The 20,670-nt window shown below is 31.3% G+C and overlaps 1 protein-coding gene across 1 annotated transcript in view; it reads right to left on the bottom strand.

The window, feature by feature from the left end:
- The window catches only part of LOC129921307 (mucin-19-like), a 147,494-nt gene that overhangs the window by 23,016 nt on the left and 103,808 nt on the right, over positions 1-20,670 (bottom strand). The gene's annotated exons all lie outside the window — the stretch shown is intronic.

Raw genomic sequence — 20,670 nt, 5'->3', positions numbered from 1 at the left:
ATCTATTGTACTTCTATACTTCTGATTTCTATTTGGCTGTATATTAAAATTAATCGTGTGATTAAATTATTCATCTTTTATGTTCCAAAGATTAAGTATGAGAACAAATTCATTCGTGATATGAACACGTCTTCTAAAGCACGCGTCACACTTGGGTACTCTGGAGCTGTGCAGTTTTGTACATTATTTTTGACAGAAGTAGAAATATTTCTGTTTTAGGCAGTACCCAAACAGACCTATTAATTTACGGCAAGCAGCCATCTGAATATTACATTTTAAACCATTATCGAATAATAATGTCATGCTTTTCTTTCCTAATCCTAATGTAAAACTTGTGCGTCGGAAATTGATTTACATACCAGAGCCTTAAAAACGTCTGACCTAAAGTTCAGGTGTTTGCTTATGAATACAAGAACTTACAACCACAGTATCAATAAGTGTTTATGACCTTTTACACCGAAATTTCATCAGATCATGTGAGACAGTATTATATCCAATACGTCAAATCTTACCTTGTATTTAAGCTGTCAAATTAAAGTAAACATAAAATGTTGAATCCAAACTGTTCTACATTATTTTTTTTACACATTTTTGAAATGCGTTAATAGTAGGCAAGAAAGTGGGCAGGTTCAGAAACGTTAGGGACTAAATATTTAGGTAATTTCTCGGTCTCTGATTGGTCAGCTGTCAAAAAAAATCCTTCCAATTTAGGTAATTTTATTGGAAAGCTGACTGGAAAGTTAGGCAAGAAAATTTTACCTAAATATTTAGGAAAGCTTTTTTTGTCAACATGACAGCTGATTATTTTTAATTATAGAATTACGGTAACAGAATTAAATCTATTTGTGTGAAAAACGAGTGAAAAGTGCATTATCGGTTGTGACTAATATTAAAGTGAATTGAAATTTGGTGTCTGCCCTATGTGCTCTGTAAAATTTTCAAGTAAATTTCGAAATTTGACAATAATGGCGTATCCAAACTAATTTAGTCAATTTGCTCAAATTTCCGTTCGGAAAATGACGTTGCCTAAATATCTAGTCCCTAATATTTTCTGAACGTGCCCAGTGTAAGAACACTTTGTGGAAAAATATGTCAGATAGACGTCTATAGCATTTAAACATTTATGTCAGTTCATGGGATCTGACAGGATGTACTCTCAGATCTTGTAGAATGAACTGTTATACTATTCCCCATTTTTGGCATTTAGTAAGAAAATGTGGAGAAACTTTGAGGAACCTACAATATCTTCAACCTGTAACCTAGGTCTGTCGTAACATAAGGTTCAATTCTCAACAAAAAAAAGTCAAAAAGTACTTCTTTAATTTATGAGCACGATAGTTACACACAAAGGTTGAAAGTACTTATCAATTTCATTCCATAAGAAATAAAATAAGGTGTGCATAATTAAACTGACAGTAAAGTTGAATAAGAAAGTAGTAGCCCACAATGTTTCACGTCATATCTAGACGCTGACGTTTTTGTCGTTTAACATAAATTTTCAACTTCATTACAGACTGAATTTTTTTACTTTGTTCACACAGAGGCGCTTCTTGTTTCTTATTTTACCTTTTTCCTTTTTTTTTTCTTTTACTATTCATATTTTATTATGTAAATTATCCAAGCTTACTGCGAGATAATTTGTGGGCAAAGTATAAAGACAAACACGTGTGAGGAATTTTTCGATGCGGCGGCGGGAAAAGGGGAAAAAAATTGTATTTTCCCATTAAAATAACAAAACGTTCAGGATTTTAAGGTGCTATAAAATATTAAAATTAATGAATACTAGCTATAGTATAAATTTCAAGGTGTTATAATATTATGTATGTTTATTTTCAGAGAATATAAATATAAGGAAACGGAAATTCATTGTTTTGAATATTCACACAATTATGGTGAAGTTGGGTGCGAATGTCAAATGGCTGGCTGTAAAAAAGATGCAGCTGTGACCTTAATGATTTTATAGCTTCTTTTATGACCATCCAGGTGATGAATCTTTCAACAAGAGAAGAGCAAAGAGATTAAAAATGGTAATTAATATTTTTTGTGGGTGTGTTCCCATTGAGGTTTGTGTTTTTTTTTTTTTACTATGGTGAGTTTGTATATCTATGTGAGTGGGCGTTCTGTGGTGATTAGGAAGAATTTATGATCTTTCTAAGATTTTTAAATGTTTTTGCACGCTAAATTCTAATGTTAATGAATTATACAAAATAAAAAAGTTTTTTAGAACCTTAAGTTTGAGATTTCAATTTAGTGGTGTCAGAACAATCACTGAAAGACTTATAAGATAAATTACTTTTTTCTTCGTGAGACGAAGTGGCACGATGTTGTTCTTGGCTGCTACTCATAGTGACAGGTGACAGTTGAACTGTCACAAAGTTATGGTTTAACACGCGAAAGTCTTATTTGTCACGATGATTATAGTAATGACATAATGGGTGTTTTCCTTGCAACAGGGAAGCTTCACAACAGCATATTTGTATTCTAAGAAATTATCGATAACATAATAATAATATCGTTATGGTAGCAAGAATATAATGTTATATGTACCAATTATCCCGATAAACAATTTTGGTTATATAAAGCTTTACAGATGCAATTGTTGCTTCTGTAAAGCATTATAGAAGCAAAATTGTTAGTAGGGATATAGGCTAAACTAAGCTTCTATGGGATAAGATGTTGACATTTAATACATGACAATTGATTAGAGCCCTTGATGTACATAAAACGTTAACTTAAACCTGTCACATAATCTCATGGCAAAAAACAGTGGCAGATTTAAAACCATTTACACAATATAATTAATATGAAATAGTAAATAAATTATGACACTTTGTCAGACAGACTACATGAATCCGGCATTACGTTAAAAAAGGAAACATATATCTTAATATATCTTATAACTTATATCATTAGCCATAATATTGGATTGGTGTGTAGGCAAGGTAAGATATTATTAAAAAGTTATAAAAAGACAAAACAAAAATTAATAAGATAATTTTATGTGCATAATGATTTAAAAAAACTCTTTTATGGAGATAAAAAACACAGCCACTAATGGTAAAATGGTTGAAGTTAATTTATTGCCTCTTAACGATCAACTTGTATATTGAGATTGATTTTAAATATTTATGATGCTCTGCGGTTCAAGCGCCATTTAGGTCTAGCCGACGCATAATAATGGACAAAATTAATATTTTTTTTTTTAGACAGAAAATAAATATTAAAATGTACACAAACATGAGTACCTGCTTGTTTACATTTAAAGCATTGTTTCAAGTATGTATGTTGTAAAAATTAATGGTTTTAAACCAAATTGTTATTTTCTCAAATTGATCTTAAACCCACGAAATAAACTTCGTTAAGCGAAAAAATTAGTACGATAGCGTTTCAAATCAGATTTTGACCCTAAATAAAATGCGTGAAGCGGGTTATCTGCGTAGGTGTCCACAAACAGTCATAAAGAATGACATCAATCTGAAGTGTTTGAAAATTAAATTTAATTTGCAGTGGATCGATTTTCTGGCAGCAAACTTTTTAGCTTTTAAAAATGTTAAGTTTAATGATCTTCTGTTGTTAGTAAACAATGTCAATAACCTTCAAAATATATATTTCTCAATGGAAAACAATGTAATTTTCACACTGAAAACAGTCAATTTCAATGTAAATATGACCTCCTTTCTCCGGACCCATTTACATTTATACATTTCTTAATATTGAAACTGTCATACATGATAAATGTTTATTATTCTTCTTAGAGCAGTCAAAATTATAAAGTATTTAATCATTTTAATCCCTAATTAATTTCTCTTCACTAAAGAAACCTCTAGAGATTAACAAATACCACCCAATATATACATTTCAGCTAAACTTATTGTTATAAATAAATCATCTATTGTTCTTAAAAAAATATACATAAATTATGCATATATATTTGCGATGAAAGCAATATTTTTTATAACTTGTATTTTATTTCAATGTAAAGAAAATATCAATAAGGTACTTCATTAAAATGTTTATTATCATTGGCTTAACTTTTTACTCAAACACGCCTGGAAGGTAAGTATTGGGAAAAGTGGGAACACGTCTAAATGTCATTGCATACGTTGTCAACTATAGCCGTGTTCCCTTACTTGCTACCCAAGACGGTGTTCACATTGCGCTCACTCCGTTGTTTCATTTTGACATTGGTCAAAAGGAAACGTTGGAAGATTTTGAAAGTGGTTAAATTTTCCCACCTTTTTTGGCTATCTCTTTCTCACTATGAACTGCAAGTAAGAAAATAACACAGAAACGTCAAATGAGTCGGCCAATGTTAAAACTCTCAAAGAAATGAGAGGGTTCGTCAAAAGTTTAAAGCTTGACGTTAGAAAAGAAAGGTCATTTGTTTAAGTAGTTTGTTTTGGAATATTTGTTTTCTAAATTTAAAGATTTTACAATAAAAATTTAATTTTCTTAGACAAAAATGGATTGAATACCTTATAAAGTGTACAAAACCTCTACCTCCAGCAAAACAATGAAAAATGAATCGCTTGAAAAAAAAACTATCGAGCATGACAATCGAAATTTTAGTTTACCTACATATATAATTGTTAACAAAACTCAACCATAATCCTCCATAAAAAGGCACTAATTGCATGTAATTTCCATCCCATAATTAACAGCATGTAGGTATTTCATTTGCATTATATGCCTTTAAGTTCATTGAAAGCTAACACCAAACCCATTCATTTTGCTCCCATTCATCAGCAGCGCCACCATCAGCATTAACAAACAAACAAACAAATACAAGTCCCCACCCGGTGTGTGCATTATATTTTTATATACATGCATAACTACTAAACTCCAATTTTTTTGTCTCTCTCTCTCTTTCTCCCCAATGACAATTGTTAAACAAAATAGCAGTAAACTGCAGCAATTTACCATAATAATTTATTTACCATCATTGAGCAACAACAGCTCGTTTACAATTTCAATTGAAATGCAAATGCGATCCGAATAATTCCATTAGAGAAGCCAATTAACATGGCTTCTGGTTGTTGTTGTTGTTTTTTTTTTTATTTTATTTTGTTTATTCATTGTTCATTGCTTTTATTTCCCCACTGTATTCCCGCCACCACTGCTATATAGTCATCATTTATTTTGTATTTATTTGAAACAATAATCGTGGATTATTATTTTTCTGAATCATAAAATAAATTATCTATATATACAACGGTTTTATAGTATGCCGTTTGGTGCCGCACTGCGTGCCGTCCTCTCTCTGTCACAGAGAATGTACGATGATGGGATTTAATGCGAACTCAGCCTTAATTAAATTATTATTTTTATTATTGCTGCTTTTAGCTTACTTCGAAAGTTTATAATGCAATTAAGTTTTTTTTTTTTATAAATGTGATAAACGATTAAAATTGTTTGTGTACATTTTTTTTATTTACTAAATCCACAATTTATTATTGATATATAAAGGTATTTGTAATCGATGAACGAGGTGGATTATTATAGGATTTAGCGAGTTAGAAGTAATATAACTATACAATTGATTGAAACTTCATTTATAAATCAAATAAATATGGATTATTGTATTAGTTAAGATGACATTTAAACATTTTTTTTTATTGAATGTTTGACATTTGAGATAATATTTTGTTATAAGTGTCAGTTTGTTAGTATAACTTAATAGCTTTTTTGAAAATTAACTTTTAATTGTTGTTTTGACAGCGATGCTTAGTTTATAAACTGTTATATTGTTATAATTTCTTGATGTTTTTGCCAAGTCATGCCTAAAATTTAGAAAATCAATTTGTTCCATATGATTTCAACTTACAAAACCCTCAGTGTTTTGCCTGACATTTTGACTAAACAAAGACTAAAAATTAAACAAACGTCAAATTGTATTTTGTTTCGCCTCGAGAAAGGCAATCATGACACTTATTTACTATTTCTGCTAATACGTAAGCCCACACGCTTGTTAAATCTTTTCCAACACAACATCAAAAGTAAAATAATTGTTTGTCATTAAATGTCGTATCCATTCAATCAGTATAATAGTTTTTGTTTTCCATTGAAATTGACAAAAAACACGCTAAAAGTTGGTTGTACGTACAGACTATAAAAGACCGACTATACGAATTGATCATAATTCATTTCTTAATTTGTTAGCTTCATGCCTGTGTATCCGCCAAACCAAAGGTAGCAAAAAAAAGCATATACCCATGCTAAAGTTTGCAGTGATATAGCATATTGAAATCGATATTTTCCAGTGAAATGTATCACGCAATTGGGCGTATCAATTGTTTATCACCCGAAAGCAACAAACAAAATAGACAGTAGGTATACGATGCCTACACAATGTGCGAACGAGGCCAGAAAACACAAAACAAAGGAAGAAAAAAGATTTATCTCACGTGACGATACATATCTATACAATCTACATAATTGAGAATAATTGCTGTTTTGCCGCAGCCATGCAGCAGCACAAGCACCATGTGAAAATGGAATTGGTAAATTGCAATGGAAAATGGCCAAAAAGGGTGACAGCCCGGCTAATTGATGTTTCAAATTGAATGACAGTTGATTTCTTTTTGAATATACCAAACATGTTTTTTGTTTTTGTTTTATGAGAGGTTTATGGTTAAAAAAAGTAGGTATTGGTATGGTAAACATTTATTGCCATTTTGTTGTTTTATTTTTATTTACAAGAACTTTTTGCGTAATATGATTTAAATTTCTGTGTTTACAAATAAAAAGGAGTACTTTGTAGATTAATTTATTAAAAAGGTTTTGTTGAAGTTCCGTTTATTAAGAGAATATGCAAGTTTTTCTTCAATAAAGTAGACGAACAGAACTAACAAAAAATAATGTAACTTGTGTTCGGCGATTTTTGTCTGGAATTATCAAGGAAAGTAAAAATTGGTCACTTTCAGTATAGGTGCAGCCATATCATAAGAAAGAACTAAGAACTGTAATATTAAGTTGAACAATTTTTGTTATACAAGAGATTGTGACTGGAAACAGGAATGCGACAAAAGTGCTGATAATACATCTGAGGTAGCACAACGAATTACGATGGACATCCATAACTGTTATATAATGACATTATTAATTCGCAGTCATCTTTTTAATTCTGCATTTTAAATGGCCCAAACAACTTGAATTTATTTTTATACAAAAAAGTACGTATACGCTATGTAACACCATATTTTATTATATTTAATAATATTTACTCAGACTAGAGACTTTGGAAAACTGACAGGTTGAGGTTACCAATTCGCAATACATTCTGTTGTATAACAGTATGCCAGTATAGTCTTATCTCTTAGTTTTTTTTTATATAGATCAAGTTGTGCACAGTATTCGTATTACTAAAAGTATGAAAGGAATGTGCAGTGTATTTTATAATACACTCCGGTACAAGAAAATACTTCCCATACGTCAAAACAAAGTATATTCTATGTCTGTCAATCAGAACAAAACAAAATTTAAAGCTCGGGTCACACCTAATGAATTGCCAGTCACCATGTCAGTTTGGTGTGATCAGAAAAACTTAACTCTGATACCGTCAGCCGCTGAAAAATATAAAATACAGCTTTTTTATAATCTTCTAGTTATTAAAATAACATAAGATAAGTGTTGATATATATGTAAATGTTTTTGCTGAATTGAATGGGTGTGTTTGGTTTGTTTGACATTTACTGCTGTAATCAAATAATAGCTATTTATTTACATAATTCATTGACCATTCTCATGTTCCGCGCTCCCTATTATAAACAACTTAATTTACTTAATTAATTGTCACGCTAAAACTCAATCGACACAAATAAAAAAATATAAAATTTATCACCACAAACTTTTAATCACTTGTTAAAAGATCTCCAATTCAACTACTTATTACATGGCAAATTTTTTTTATTACACCCAAAGCTCATAAGCCATCTACTATGTATGAATGTACAAAAATAATATACCCACAATGTAATATATCCAGATACAGAGAAACTTCAATGCCAATTATTAAGATTTATTAGACTTGCCTCTTTAGTTCATATATGGCAGCAATTAAACCAGATGAAAATAAAGTCATAAACATTTTATTATAGTTTCTCTATAAATATATATAAATGTTTATTACAGTAGGAACTTTATGCCCATAGATTCATTTGAAGAGTATTATAAGAGAAATGGACACGCATCATCGGTCGGAGGTAGTAGATGAACGACAGAAACTAAGGAGAATTATAGGTATGTCATTGAGTTTGTAATAAATCTATTCAGATAATGATTATCTTCTTGGAAATGTTTTGAAATTATGTATGTAGCAAAATATTGTAAAGGAATACAACATGTTTTCTTATACATTTAAATCTTATTCCTAAGGTTATCGATTTTAAATGATTTTAGATAAATTTTAAGCAAAGTGACAGCTATGAAGTTTTTCAAATTTTACTGTCAAATTGACAGGAGGGAAATCAATTTGGATTTTAATTACTGAGTTTTCTGTAGATGAACTGAGACAATTGAAATGATGGCAAGTATGGTGAATTTTTTAAGTCATCTGTCAAAAAAAAAAAAAAATTAAATGAAGCTAACTTTTTGACGTTTAATTACTCAGGGACTATATTTCCACTTAAATTCTAAATTTATTGAAAATTGTACAAAATCAGAGAAGAACATATAAACTCACTACTGTCAACATGACAGGTTGCCATTTGAATATATAATCCTTTAATTTACAAACAAATATAAAAGATTTTTGACGTATAACTACTCAGAAACTAAACTTGCAATTAAAGTTCATTTATTCCTATATTCATTAAAAATAGTACAAAATCTTAGAAGAGCATCTGAAATCACTACTGTCAATATGACAGGCAGTCATTTGAATATTATCCTTTTATTTACAAAAAAATATAACAGATTTCCACTGTTCAGTGAATTATAAAAAATTAATTAAATACCCTGATTTTCCTGGTGGCAATTCTCCAGCAGCAGACCGAAATTATAACTTCGAATATCTCCGAGCATGCTCAATTGGTAGACACTGATTCATTATCCACCCATTGACTATAAACCATCTATAAATTTGATATAATCGAATCATGTAATCGCATTACAAAAACACAACAGCGCAAAAATAAGGAGAAAACGAAAAAAAAAAAAAAAGAACTCACATCACGAACAGTGTGTCCGGTCTTATTAGGCTTTCGATGAGTGTAGTAAGGCTTAAAACAACAACTGTTGGAACCAAATTAATGGCTGCTGTTGTAGTTGACGCTGATGAAGCAGCCATCGCTGGACAGCCCAGCAGTTCAGCGTCCATCGTCGTCGTTCATCGTCGACGTAGTCGTTTGTGGAGGCAAATTGTGTATGGACGGGACTGAGCCAATGGTGTATAGCATGTTGCATGAACATACATATATCTTTTATCGTTTAGTTCCAGATACTTTCATGCTCTCCATTTTTAGTGTCGATCTAACACGTACATGTTGTGAATTACTGCCGAGTGGTTGTAAAGCATATATGCAGGTAAGCTGAACTCGCTTTTGGCTATCATCACCATCTTGTGTTGTATTTTTATGGCATTGGCATGGCACGACGATGAACATGGGGCAGTGTTGATGATGACACGTTATTGAAGCTGAAGCACACCGCGCTGCTCGATGGCTGACTGATGCTTGCACTCTGTTGTTGTTAAAAGGAGATGGTTCAATAATTGTAGTTTTTTTTCATATTTGCGGTTTTTACCTTATTCAATTGCAGAATTGTTCATAAAAACAATAATATTCAATGCGTGTTGCCTATGGTCAATCAAGAGGTTTTTTCGGTTTTCGTTTTGGATTTGCTAACAGCACTTATAGTCTGTACAGCAAAATGAGGTAACACAAAAAGTATATTGAAGGCTAAGACTGATCTCCATTTTATAAATAAAACAAATTCAACTGGCGCCCAACGCAGGAACTAACAAAAATACTAAGAAGAAAAGTTATCCTTTTTGCATTTACCTTCACAGGATCAAAACAATTGAAAGAATCAGATCAATCTACATTGTTAAACAATGCAATTTATTTAACTGGCGCCCAACGTAGGATTTTTAAGCTCTAAATAAAGCCATGCCAAGTCATCAGCATTATTTTTGTCAGTGTAAGAAATAAAATACTCTAACATTTGGTTTATCTAGGTTTGCAGTTACAAAATGCAGCCAAAAATATATACATATATGTAAACTAATCTCAGTTAAGGGATTTTCTTTTTTTCTTCTTTTTCGAAGGATAATAAAAGTCCTTGACTGACTACAACACAGACTTTCCTACACCATATCTTATTTCACTCTCCCTCTAAGAACCAAAGACCTAATCGAAAAAATCCAGTTTCAACGACTGCGAGTAGAAGAAAAAGAACAAAAAGGCAAGAGAGCTTCAACGAACGATTCAGACTCAGGAACGAGAAAAAAAGTATTGTGTATAAGCTCGTATACAGTTCTGTCGTTCGTACCAATATCAGTTTAATTAAAATTGATTTTCTATTTGTGCGGATTTTTTTCTTTTTTGCTTTATTTTTGTTCTCTTTTATGTTGGATTTTCCTTTTATCCTTGGCACTGTAATAATCTTACTGGGATATTCTTTTTAATGCTTAAAAAAAAAAAAAAATGTAAAAACAAAATACAAAATGCATAATAAAAGAGAAGTACGTGATTTCGAGAAACTTGTAAGTACCGCCATCTGTTGGGAAAAGGGTGTTTGGGGGGACAAGATGAAGAAATTGAAGAATTTTAAAGCCAGAGGAGTCTGTTTTACTGTATGGGTGGATAAATGTAAGAAGCACACTCAAGATATTGCAGTTGTAAAGGAAGAAAACAGCAAAGTACCCGAAAGTAGAAAACACAAATCTATTGCAGTATTTTAGTTTGTGTTGGAGAAGAAATTCAATGAGAGAAAAAATAAATATAAAAAAGCAGCAAAAGATGTCTGATCTTCTCCAAAACATGCAGCGATATACGATTTCTTCTATTCTCCATCCAGATGCATATTATATTCATTGAATTGAAACTACGTTTGGTGAAAAGATGTACGACCATTATCCTTCCGAATATGCGAGAAGATGGAAAAGTATATCGAAATACTTGATTTGGCATAGCCAATTTTTGTATAACAGTTTTAAAATGGATTATGGGTGCATATACAAAGTACATAGTATTCAAGGAATTTGGAAGGAGCTCACAAATCCATAGATTCATCATTTCTATACACCTGATGTACAGAGATGACTAACTGTCAAACGCGGGATGCAGGGCAAACATTTTTGGAATGGAATATAACAGCTATATATGGGAACTAATCACTTGTCAGTGATAATTTTTTCGCAACGATTTAGCTACAGTGTGTTAAGCAAGTTACACAATTAAGACTTTATTTAAATGACATGTGAACCTTAAATTGTCACGTATTCTTCATATCTGCACAATGCAGATAAAAAGACATTGTTCTGACACATTCTTGGAGACTTGTATTAAAATTTGGAGAGTTGAAATGACACCTGTACTGACATTTAACTTCACAGCTGCGTTCATCCCTGTGTAGATTTTTATGTTAGCACCTCCACCGTCATTTTTGTGTACTGACGTTACCGTGTTGACATTTGCGAAGCGTTGCACTACCTTATTGAAAATTACGTTCAATCATGCGTTGACATCTGTGAATTTGCGTTCATATTTTCTTTGCAAAAATATGTTAACGTGAATTGTAGGGTATCTGCTTTCATACTTTGCGATCTCTTGTAACATTCGTTCGATAAATAGCACTTATTGCGTGGGTTTGACATATTAGTTTGAATGGTACTTCAATAAAATGATAACTAAAGCTATTGGTAATGCAAATTTCTTTCTCAATATTGAAAACCTACAAATTTTCTGTGTTTACTCAATGCAGCAATAAAAGGGGTAAAACAAATCGCTGGCAACTTGTAATAATATTAAATTTCAAAATCAACTACCATATAATGTCTAAAGCAGCAAAATAACCAAGTAACCACACTGCGCGCAATCATAAATGAAAAAAATAAATCAAATTCAATTACGGATTAAGCCTCTAGCTGAAGTTGCCGCCATCGATGTGTGGTGTCGTTATTGCTAGACAGAAAAAATAAAAAAAAAACAACAACAAAATCAGCAAAACCCAATTACAGACTTTAAAGCAATTCGAAAAAAAGAGGTGGAGAATTGTAATTAATCTTTTCATTTATACTAGACACGTTTTCTTTCTATTAAGTCGCTTTAAAGTCTCGTATAAGTTTATTTATATCATTCTGTCGACAACGACAACAATTTGCTTTAAGTGCGCACCATAATCCATGACAGAGCAAAAAATATAAATGATACCCCGAAAAATCTTATAGAGAGTTTAACCAATCGAAATAATCGTATGAACGTTTTTTTCTTTCTTTAACGAGGATAACTGCACTGATTTGTGTAATATAGGAGGTTTAATTTTAAGCATTAAAACTGCGACACACTATTTGTTTCGTCTATTTTAACTTCTTAAAACGGTGGTATAGCTGTGGTATAACTTAGGTTCAATATTTATTTTATGTTCAAATAGTGCATGCTAGAACCAGAGTTGAACCAGAGTTATTCCGCGAAAATCGGTAAGTTAAAAATTTGAACCAAGACTTCAAGACTGAACTATGTTTGAAAAACTGGTTCATAGAATAGAAATGTCAAATATTTTTATACTTGTTATTTGTCAATGGTATCTCAAAATGATAGGTTTTTCCTTATTATTAATCGATATATCAAATGAGAACTATTATAATTTTTATATACTCACGATATTAAATTATTTTCCAAAACTAACCTGTAAGTAAAAAAGAAAAAAAAAAAAAGAATTAGTTTAAGTCATGAACACAATGAGCAAGTAATAATAAGTTATAAATATTTCTCATAGATTTTAAAACCTTACCTATATCTAATTGAAATTTAATGAATCATTTAAACAAAAATAAATATAAATTGGGAAACAAATTAATACAACCTCTTTATTATATCGATAACGACAACACCTTGTTTTATCACCCGTCATTATCAACGTTCGTAGTCGGTCTCGTCTACATTGATTAATGAATTATTCATGTAATAATTTTTTTTTGTCTTACAACTGACTTAAATATTGCCTTGAGAATTCTCAGTGTGTATATGCATGTGTATCATGTCTTGAATTTAAAAAAACAATAGAACATGAATTCAACTCATAAAGATATCGAAACAACTTGCTTGCCAAAGCAAATCAAATTCAATTAAGACAAAATTGAGTTTAATTGAACGCGCGAGCGTGTACACACCCAAACGTCACTGTCATTTTTGTTTAATTCGTAGTAGTCGAACGTCTCGTAGCGTAGCGCTGTCGTCGTAGTAGTCGTCAACACCATCATTGCCAGTTATTATTTTCACATCGAACAGTACCGCATTTGTTGACATAAACACAAACAGTACTGTGACATGATTGATTTTTTTTCTCAAGTTGACTGTTGACATGACAGTTCGAGCTAAGCATTAAGATCTGTTTGTTTTAAAAATTAATTAAAAACGTTATTTTTAAAAACCATACCATGCCTTTACATCAAAAGGTTGGGTTATTAATTAGACCCCAAGTTCAATTTAGTCCGTGGTCTAATGCTCTGATTGTAAATCTAATATACCCCGCCGCGGCACTGCCGCCAACACGATTTGAAATTTGATTCCACAAAACAACGGTAGCAACTACAAAACGTGTAACCACATCGGTTACAAACACGATGTGCTCGCGCACTGTTAATTTATCTACGATTAAAGTTTTATAATAACTTTTTAAAGTTGATATGTGTGTTAGAGAGGTGCTGTTGCACTGGTTTGTATTTTTTGTTTTTTTTTTTCGAAACACTACGGATCTTACCCAAGTATATTAGTAACTATTAAGAGAAGGAATAGTTTTATGTGTCTTGGCGTTTATTATATTATTTTGTGTGGTGTCTACTGAGATTTTTTTAGAGAAGTTATTTACGATATGGATAATTGCCTGGGGGCAATAAACATAGCTTAGCTCGGTGAATATGTAGTAAAAGATATTTGATATGACTTTCGTAAGTTGATAGGTTTTTGTGACTATCACGATCTAGTTTAGATTAACGTTCAAGTGTTCCCATGAAAGAATTAAAGAGGGCGAAGCTATATCGAAGTGTTTTATTGCTGGGTGTTGAAGGTTTGAAAGATTTTTGAGTTTTTGGTGTTTATTTTCTTTTGAGAGAATAAAAGAATATTGACCTTCTTTTTTTTATAGAAACTTGACAGCAAATATTTTTTAAGAGGTGATGCAATGGAATTAACGTTGACAGATGTAGAAATATGTCGATAAGGACCAAGAAAATAATTGAAATTGCATATAACACATCGTTGACAGATAATAATTGGTACCCTTCAAGCAAGAAAACGGAGTTCAGAGAAGACACTCCGACCGAGAAAAACGGGGTTGCACTCACACACTTTCAACTTTTTGTGTATGAACACAAAGTCGAAGGAGAAATCGTGGTGAAAAAACCAATACAATATAAAATCGGCTCTGCGGTGATTATAATTTCCATACTAATTTGAGCCGCCTTCGGACCCGTTTCTGAGCCGAAGTCAGACTCAGCTCCGCCTGAGGCGGAGCGGATTCGGACCGAGGTCGGACTTGTTTGCTTGAAGGGTAATGCTTTCTTTCTTAAGCACTGATCACACTTTTGTGGTTGCCATATTTAAACTAACAGTGTGATGTTTTTTTTTTCCGATAAAGTCAACAAACAGAACCAACAAATTCCAAAATTACCGCTATTTCGCTAGGGCTTTTAACCCAGACGTCATATTCTACTCAGAAGAAGTTATATTCTCCTTCGAAAAAAAAAATGCGAGTTTGTAGTGTTATTTTTTCTGTGAGCAAGAAGAAAAACGACAAAGTAAAAGGACTAATTAGGCATAAACATAATTTAAATTGCAGATGACACATCTTTGACAGATACTTTGAAAACGTTTCTTTCTTTAAGCAGAGGTTACACTTAGGTGGTTTTCAGATTTCAGAACGTCAGATTATTTCGGTTCAGTGCAAATGCTGCCAAATCTTTCCTTAAACGTACACAAGTTATAGGTCTATTTAGGGTTCTATTCTAGACGGAAAGATAAATGCTCGTTAAAACCCAAACGGGTATTAAGTCTTTCGAGGTGTTAAGACTTCTTCTTTGTTTTTTTTAATGCTTAGGAAACGCCAGAGAAAGATTATATACAAAATGAACTGACATGAGACTTGTCTTCATAAAAGTTCTATGATTTTTCTCTCTTATATTTTTAAGCTGATTAGCATAAATCGAGTTGCTGACAAATAACATAGCTTACATCGTTGCACACGAGGACAATGTACACACATACATCCCTAAGACCACAACGATGATAATAATAATAATACCATATTCATTGTCAGAAAGAAGAAAGAAAGAGAGGCAAACATTTTAAATAGAAGGCGCTTCATTCAAAAATAGTAAAAAAAAAACATAAAATTTATCAGCAACTTGTGCAAATTGAGCATCTTCACTTCTTCAGTACCGACGACGACCAACCGACAATATAACGACAGCGATGAAGTATACAACTCAAGACTATGATAATAAATCCCTAAGCAGATGAGAAACATGTTTTTCTTTCTTTAGCTCTCCACCACAATAGCAATCACTTTCTGTCCGTGCGCCAAGCATGAGAGGTTATGTTACGAAAAAGTCTGAATGCGCTGATAGGTGGTGGCGTTGGTTGGTAGGTCGTGAAATATGACGTTGAGTTTTTTTTTTTTATATTCCTGTTGTCTATTTTTTTTTTTTGTTTTTATTCATGTCTTGTCTTCTTTCTCTTTTTTTTTGCTTTTAATTTAACATAGCTAAACGTATGCATGAAAAATAGTATCAGTTTATGCGCATGCATTTGCATATATGTACGAGTATGTATTTTGCAAGAAAAATTTCCCATAGTCTTCCGTTTATATTTTTTTCCTCTCTTTTATTATTTTTTTTTTTTGCTTTTCATTTTTTTTTATAAGAAATTGTATTCTTTTGTTGTAAGCTGTTTTTTTTTGTGTCATGAAAATGTTTTCATAACGAAAAGCCATCAAAAGCAATTTGTTGTTTTGTACTCTCTGCATGCTGTGTGCTGTATGTGTAAAGATAATGTAGGCACAGCTTTAAGGTATATTCATAATGGTGTTACATGGTGTTGAAGAAAAAATATTTATGGCGTTTAGAGTGAAGAAAGACTGTGAAGTACATTCATTACATTTAAAAGTTTATGTAGTGAATACAGAATTCTTTATTATACTTATATGCTGCTGAGGCACATTGAAGATTGAATGGTTTTTTTTTTTGGAATGGTGTGAGATGGTGGGAGGAGGCGGATATCTTGAGGCTTGCTTATAGATAGATAGATAGATAGATAGATAGATAGATAGATAGATAGATAGATAGATAGATAGATAGATAGATAGATAGATAAGTTCTTTATTCTTATTAATGAATTCAAATATTACATTGTGCTCGAATACATAGATATGGTTAACAAAAATATTTTATAATAAGAATAGTTAGTGGCAACAATTGTTTAAAAAAAAACAGTGGTGATGCCACATCGATTTTATTTTGTGTGGGGTTACAAAAATATAAAGGAAGAAACAAAATTAATACAATTTATACATTCAAAATTATGAATTTGGAAAATAAAATTAATTTTAGCAAAAAGAAATGAAAAGAAAATTCGAATATAAAAAGCTTATAAGATTCTCAAAAAAGTTAAATTTCAGCAAACAAATCGTATTAAAATATATTTGCATAAGTTTAATTTTAAACAGTGTAACGTAGCAAAGTTTCTATTTCTTGGTGGTCTACGGCAAGAAGCCATAACTTTATTTCTTTTAAAAACGCGCCAATATTTCTTATTTTACGAACTTCTATAGGAAGCGTATTAAAAAGTTTGCAGGAAACAATGGAATAGGAGTTTCTGTAGCTAGTCGTGCGAAAGTAAGGGATGTTTACTATAAAGGTGGAATTACTTCTAAGGCTTCGTGTGTCTGAAATCGGACTTTGCAAATATCCAGCTCTATTAAAAAATACTTTTAGAACTTTAAAAAAATATAAATGTCTAACGGGAAGGATTTTTAAAGACCTAAACAGTTCCATTGATGGTGTCAAACGATGGGTTGTTTATGAGGTTTTAATTGCAGCATTAGCCTTATATGTGGAAATTAAAGAGGAGGTGTTTTTAAGGAGATTTTAGGAATTTTGTTAGCTCGAAATCATTATTTTTATATTAAGATGCGACCTTTGAACATTCGGTCAAAATAAATTAGGTACCAAACAAAAAAGGCAAAACCAAGATTATAAAGAGTTTGGTAAGTTTCTTTCTTTATCCTTTTTTCAATTTCATTACCCTACTAACAATTTTGCTTCTATAATGCTTTACAGAAGCAACAATTGCATCTGTAAAGCTTTATAGAACCAAAATTGTTTGTCGGGTAAAGCTCTTCACAATTCGTCGAAATCAACCGAAGTTTAACTCACTCACGGACTGATGTTTTATCCGATAAAGTCAACAAACAGAACCAACAAATTCCTATCTATCCACTATTACGTTAGGGCTTTTTACCCAGACGTCTTCTTCTACCTTGAAGAATTTATATTCTTCTTCGAAGAAGCTTCTTTTAAAATAATTTACATTGAAAACAACAAAAATGCTTAATAAGGTTGTACTGTTTACTTTTAAAAGAAGATCTGTTAAATGTTAACCAGAAGTGTCAAAAGTAAACAAAATAATTTTATAATTTTTGAATGATAAACATCGTTATCGCCGCATGAAGATGAGAACACAAATATTTATTCAATTATTTATTATTGACATAAATCTGTCTGCCACACTTTAAGATAACAACCATTTATATTTTGATTTATGAGAAACTCACAAAATTCATTTGACAACAAGAAGAACTGTTTAGTGACGGTGACGCTTGAGGCTTAAAGTCTATTCAAAATTCAGCGAGAGCGATGATGATTTTTCTCTTTCTCTCTTTCTATTATAACACTTAGATTTGATACAATACGTCAGTAGGTGCTTTCAATAGAACCTGTCATACTATTTATAAAAGTCATTGCATGAAGTCAGAAAAAAACACAAACCTACAAAATTAATTGATGAATAATTGTCAATTTAAATGCGTCATTGAATTTATATTTAAAAAATATAAAATAAAAAAAAAGAAACTAAAACAATTAACCACAACTCAATCAAACAGATCACAGAGCATCAACCAATCTGTCAATAAAAAGTCTATTTTATTGTTTATTTTTGTTTTTTTTTTTCTAACTTAAGGCATACACACAATATAATCAATGTCACATTTTATCTGATAAATAATAATCTGTCAATGAATCACATTGACATTGTTGGTTGGAAAAAAAAAACACATTTGATTGGCAGAATATTTATTATTATTATATTTTTTTTATTTTGCGTATTCACATTAATTAACTTAAATGTCATTTTTTGAAGCGATATTCTAATTGAAGAAAGCATCCTGTTTATTTTTATATGCTGCCAATAAAATTCTATTATTTATGTAGATATGTATTTAAATTTTATTCATAATTCTTTTTGCTATCAGAAACATTAAGTGACATTAAGCGTGTTGTTGTTATTGAAGTTTCAAAATTTGATTTGCTTAAATTACGACCAATTTAAATGACTAAGACGAAGAATGCAAAAAAACCTGTTTAAGTGCTAATCGAATGGGCTATTTCTTTAAAATTTATTAACTGATGACAAAATACAAACGTGAAAAAACAAAAATATTCAAACGTCAAAGAACCTTTCTTGTTGTCTAATATCTACCCTGTAGAGGTGAGTCATACTTCTAATAGAAACTCATCTATGATAAAAGTTGTATTGTATTAAATAAGACCGATATTTAGGTTGTACCTACATTTACATACAAAAACATTTAGTTTTCGCATGTCATAAATTTTTACTGCTACAACTTAGCTCAAAATTTCGCAATTTAATTGCTCAATTTCATAATCTGTTAAAGCTTTAAGTGAAAATTTATTATAAGCCTACTTTGATGAAACTGACAGATGCAAAGTTCCAAATTTAATAAAAGAATATTACTTAATGTCGTTTTCGATTGGCTCTCCGGAAGCGTCCGGAATCATTCAGAAGCCTTCTAAAACCATTTTATTGGCATGAAAATGACAGCTAGAACGATTCTGAGAAGAGAAATTCTCTTCTTGATTTCAAATCAGAATCCACTCAAGAAGTACTAATACATGAATATTCAAATGCCAAAAAAAAAACTCAATCAGTGTGTTTTTTTTTTTTTAATTCAAGAATTAATTGTTTTCTGAAATTAAAATTAATTAAAAAAAAGAAATGGATGCATTAAAGCGAAGGAATTATTTATAATCATCATCTTCTTCGTCGTGGACCTCATAATTATTAATTTTCAACATTAATCCATGTCATTCGTTTGCCAGAAAAATAAAATTAATTCTAATTTTTGACATATAAAATTTTACACAAACGCAAAAAAAACAGAATTGAGTGGAAGTGACTCAAACCGTTTTATTGGATTTCAGAACGAGTGAATCCTCGAGTGAAACCAATCGAAAACGACATAAGCATTTGTTGAAAGAATTCAACCGTTAAAAAGTTGCTCAAAAAGAGTAGCCATTTTATTTGCTTCCAAAACATGATGAACACATGACATATCCATCAAAAGATTGACATTGACGTTTGGAATATTTGCTTAAAAGCCCTTTTGGCGTGATTTTAGAGCTAGTCCTGTTCGTTTACTTAAAAAAAAACTGGCATAATCTTTTATACCATAATATTTACTTCTTTTGTGATTTGTCACTAAACCATTATCATTTGCTTAGCTTTCTTGGTAGTTTAACATATCTAGGATTTCTTTAATATGTGTTTTATTTAAAATCTTATTTCCTCTTTCTGTTCAATGTTATTCACATTTTCATCCAAACATGCTTTATTGTTAAGCCAACCAGCGCACACCCATACTGCATCAAGGGGCACGGTAGTGCCCAGCCAAGTTCTCTAGCAACTTTGGCACTACACCCTTATTTACAGGAAACAACTCAGGCCATTTTCGACCCCCCTCTAACTTCCACACCAAAGATACTAGAAATTTCAAACTCGCTTCATTTGTTAAGCTAGTCAAAACAAAACTCCTCCTGAGATATAGGGCTTCGAAAATCTCAAAAACCGTAACTGACTGACTGACTGACTGACTGACTGACTGATTCACTCACTGACAGATCATCAAAATTATGGAGAACTTCCCGTTATCGTAGAAACTTGAAATTTTACACGGTGATAGGACTTGTGGTGTATACAAAGGAAAAAATCGAAAATTTGAGATTTTCAATTCAGGGGGCGTGGCATCCGCCCATTTCCGCTGAATTTTCATCAAATATTATAGAGCACTTCTGATTATCTTAGAATCTTGAAATTTGGTAGAATGGTAGATTTGGTAGTTTATACAAAGGAAAAAATTTTAAATTTGAGAATTTCAGTCAGGGGGCGTGGCAACCGCCCATTTCCGCTAAATTTTCATCAAATATTATAGAGCACT

This window comes from Episyrphus balteatus, chromosome 1, assembly GCF_945859705.1.
Source record: "Episyrphus balteatus chromosome 1, idEpiBalt1.1, whole genome shotgun sequence".
NCBI lineage: Eukaryota > Metazoa > Arthropoda > Insecta > Diptera > Syrphidae > Episyrphus > Episyrphus balteatus.
The sequence above is the reverse complement of the archived record's forward strand: the minus strand, read 5'-3'. Positions and strand labels throughout refer to the sequence as shown.